This window comes from Lactuca saligna, chromosome 5 (assembly GCF_052625555.1).
Source record: "Lactuca saligna cultivar CGN05327 chromosome 5, ASM5262555v1, whole genome shotgun sequence".
NCBI classification, from domain to species: Eukaryota; Viridiplantae; Streptophyta; class Magnoliopsida; order Asterales; family Asteraceae; genus Lactuca; species Lactuca saligna.
In genome coordinates, this window is record NC_136421.1 from 270,606,264 (window position 1) to 270,611,232 (window position 4,969).

Here is a 4,969-nt window from a genome sequence, read left to right on the forward strand (position 1 = left end):
GAAACCTGGTGAGCACATAGGAATTTCAATCCCACAATGTTATACCATATATATAGTTTAAAATTCACAAAATATACAATTTCACCATACATATATATAAACAACTCTTATCCCACCCCGTCGATCCTCGCAACGAGGCTATCCATACTCTCGGACCTAAGATTAGTCGTTTTACCTACTCCATACTCTCGGATCAGAAATGAACGAATTTACCAAATCCATACTCTCGGACTAGGGACGAATGACTAATCCATACTCTCGGATTAAAGATGAATGATTATGCCTAATCCATACTCTCGGACTAGGGACAATAGCTAATCCATACTCTCGGATTAACGACGAATGATTATGCCTAATCCATATTCTCGGACTAGGGACAATGACTATGTCTAATCCATACTCCCGGATAAGTGACATATACTAACTTCTATTCTCTGAGTTTAACTCACTTGTACTCGTAAGAATATACTACCCAATATTCCTCATATTTAATTTAGGTCTACTCTTTATCCTAAATTATCAAATATAATCAGGTATGTTCTTTAACACGAATTTCAAACAACATCAATTAACTCGCACATAAACATATAATTAATACTTCAATCAATACTTGTATTAAAATCATGTTCATGAAAGGGACTATGCACTCACCTGAGAAGGTGGTGACTCGGTACTCGGACAGCGCTTCGTTTACTTTAAAATAATTTCCTTCGACGAAACCTAGTATTATCACCAATAGATTTTAGTTTATTATTCGCCGAGACTAATTAATAGTCTAGCTATTATTACTATTATATAAGCGTTAAAAAAATACTTATATAACCCATAATAATAGCCCAAGTATTTATTATATGTTCTTAATAACGTTCATATAATTAAATAAAAACTATATTAAAAATAGCGTAGACGTAGCTCACTTACAGCGGGTTTTATAGAAAACCAGGCTTTGCTTGGAGCAGCGTTTCCGAGCCGAAAAGCTCTTCTTCTCGGAGCCGTCGGGCACTCCGGGGCTTCCGCCTCGTGCTAGGGAGGTTCCCTAGGCTTTTCGGGGGATTTCGGGGCTAGAGAGAGGTTCTAGAGAGAGAGTAAAGAGAAGAAAGAATGGGAAAGGTGTGAAGAAAATGAGGGTGGGAGAGGTGGTATTTATAGGGTGAAAATGGCTGAACTTGGTGCCACATGTCACCATCTAGTGGCAAGACTTGGGGAGAAAGCAATGACCAAGATTGTGCCACATCACCCATTTTCGCACAACACACTTCCGACTTCTAAAATCCGTAACTTTCACATACGACCTCCGTTTTTGACGTTCTTTATATCCACGGGTAGGTAAAAATAATATCTACAACTTTCATTTTGACTCCGTCGGCTAATTCTCGACCGATCTTAAATTTAACAGTACGAGGCGTTTAGACTGTTAAATGACCGCAAAACGGACTCCGTTTTCGTCTGTCTTTTTACCGTTGAGTTCCTATTAATGAGATCTTCAACTCTCATTTATTTCACGTAAGCCAAAAACCGCTCGAACTAAAATTCGAGTTTCGGGCTGTACACTGCTAAGCCGAATCTTAGAAAAATCATAACTTCCTCATACGAAGTCAGATTTGGGCGTTCTTTTTATCGACGCTCTTAGTTTAACATATTCTACGACTTTTGTTTAGATTGCTAAGGCTAAAAAGTCTTCTATCGTAAATTCACTATTTACGTCTTCCGGTGTTGTGCCGGTTTTGCCGTAAAACTTCGGCGGGCCATAAATTCTTCGTTATAACTCGGATTTCGGCGTTCTTTATATGTACGGAAACCTTGTGACATATTCTAAAACTTGGTTAAGACTATTCATTCTAAATAATCTTTTGTCGAAAAGTCATTTTTGACCCCTATTGCCTCTAAATTGACTAGCCCGGATCTGCGGGCGTTACATATGTTCTGCTTGAAAACCCTGGCTACCACCAGTATGTATAGTATGTTCTGTTTGAAAACCATTGCTACTACTAGTATGTATAGTAGTTTTATTAATTAAAATAAAACTAATGAAGAATGGAATCCCATAAACAAAGGTTAGTTTATACTATTGTGAGTTCGTATAACCATGCTTGTTATGAATGATGACCTTAGCAACGTTCTTCAGGCGTCGAATGGTATGATATTTTTCACCCCAAGCATGTCTGCCAAACTGTAGCTAGCAGTTTAGGTGTGGGATTGTAATGTGACAACCCGAAATTTATTCCGTCATTTTTAACCCCTTCTTCCGTTAATAAGCCTCGTTTTATTTAACTGTCCGTTAACTTTTGGACTGGTTAATTAATTTGGGACTTTTATAAATGACTTAGTAAGGGTTGAAATAAATTAGAAACATCCCAAAATTTTCCTTTGAAAAATTTTAGTTTCAACCAAGTCAAAATACGACCACTAAATCGGGTGCGACCAAAAGCCCCGTTTAACAGTAGTATCGGGTAGTTTTCCACTGAGCCTCAAGTCAAGCCCCTATATAAGGGAGAGTAAACTTCATTTCCACCCTTTTTACTCTCTCTCTACACTCTCTCTCTACAACTTAACTTCGAGCCAAAAATCGTCCGTTTCGAGCCCTAAACGAGTAAGCAATGTACCCTAACTTGTTGTATAGCTTGGTTAACATGAAAATTCGTGTTTAAGGCATCAAATAGGGGCAAAATGATGTGTTTACGGCCCAAGAACACTATTGGACCGTGAACACCATTAAATGGGGTTTTTAAGCCCCAAAACCCCTCTAAACTACCCCTAAGGCTTAGATATGGCTAAATGACTTATGGAAACGAACTTAGAACACATTGAACTTACATTTTGGGGAGTAAACTTGAGTTTACTACCCAAGAACTTGCTTGGGCCATAAACTCCTCTTCATGGGGAGTAAACTCAAGTTTAAGTGTTAGAAATGCCCCTAAATACCTCCTATGGCCTTGGAAAAATGTCTAGAAGCAATTCCACGAATGTAAATGCTTTAAACATTAAAGAAACCAAGGAAATAGGAGTTTACGATAGTAAACCCCCCTAGGAAAGGTCCATGGGCCATAAACTCCTAAAAGGTGCCCAAATGATGCCCTAAACCCCCCATTTGACTTGGAAAAATGCATAGAACTTTGTTCTCTACCATTTAAGACCTCAAAACACAAAAGGAAAGGGTGAGTAAGAGTTTACAGCTGTAAACTCCATATTTATTGCCTTAAACTCCCTAAAATGGTGCATTTGAGGCCTTAAACCCTTTATAAATCCTAGATTTGAGCCTAGCATAATTCTGCAAGTGATATAACACCTTTTAGCATCCTAGAACACCCCCACCATGAGTTTACGGCCGTAAACTCATGGGGAGTTTGTCCCAGGGCCGTGAACTCTATAAAGAGTTTACTCTTGAAGAGTAAACTCCCTATCTAAGCCATACACACCCTTAAATGTTACCCGGGATACTCCAAGCATTTAACCAAAGTGTTTTCCGCACTTAAGGATGCGTATACATGTTTAATTAGTATTATATTGGCTAATTGTATGTAAACATATGTTATCATATGTTCAATAGGTCACTACGTGTGTTCAAGTCTTTACTTGATACCGAGCACCCAACCGGAACCTTCATCGGATCCACTTACACCAGGTGAGTTCATACCCCTGAATTAACCTTTTAAATGTTTTTACATGCTTTTATGGGGGGGGGGGGAATACAAGTTAAACATGCCAGTTATCATATCAATCACATGTGATTGATAACCAGCATGCATAAGGATTCATTACACTGTCAACTGTTTTACCAAGTATGATATTGTAAATGGTTTTCTAAAACGTCTTTATGTGTTCAAAGCTTTTCTTAAATTGCCTCTCGTGCTGTATGTTTTATTTCAAACTCTGTTACAACAGCATTTTAAATAAAGGTTTTCTCTACTTTATCAAGGTTTTAATCAAAACTTGTTTATGAATGATTTTCTAAAAGTATAAAGGTTCTCCAAAGATTTCATCAAAGTTTTCTTCCATGTTTTATACTCCTATTTTGTTAGATACTACTGCTTCATTATACTTCCTAGTAGTTAATGCTACTACTTTGTTAACGCTTTTACTTCACGATATGCTTATACTTCACGGTCTGCTTTTACTTCACGATACGCTTATACTTCACGATACGCTTATACTTCACGATACGCTTATACTTCACGATACGCTTATACTTCACGATCCGCTTTTACTTCACGATACGCTTATACTTCACGATACACTTATACTTCATGATACGCTTATACTTCATGATACACTTATACTTCACGATACGCTTATACTTCACGACACACTTATACTTCACGACACACTTATACTCTTATACTTCACGATACGCTTATACTTCACGATACGCTTCTACTTGTTAGCACTTATACTTTGTGAAACACTTCTACTTCGTTAAACACTTAAACTTTGTTAAATGCTTCTACTTAGTTAAATGTATGCTTGTGCTTGTATAAGTTATATAAATAATGTTTAAAGGACTTAGGAAGGCTAGTTCGCCCTATTTCCTTTTCTTCGTTTAGATGTGGTCTGGTGGGATCGGATGTTCGTCCGAAGGTCGTTTGATCATTAGTTATATATTATGTACACAAGCATAGATATATAGGTTTACTTTAGTCAGTTCAGTTGTGAGTCTCTATCATTAGTCCAGTATTTCACATCAGATCTCACTACACGAGATACATCTTCAGTACACGACCTTCTCCGTTGTCAGGATAGTAACCAGAGTCTCTTGTAGGGAGAGCGGGCAATATGTGTATAGATCTATAGGGGATTGACACCCCCGCACCCTGACTGCTAGCTACAGTCCCCCGCCTATCAAGCCCAAAGGGTGACATATGTCACATTATTACCGACGGTTGCAGGGCATCAATTTCTCTAGTGTCTATCAGTATGGTTGCGAGTATCTCGGGGTTACCTTATAATTCATGGCCTTAAGGTAATGGAAATT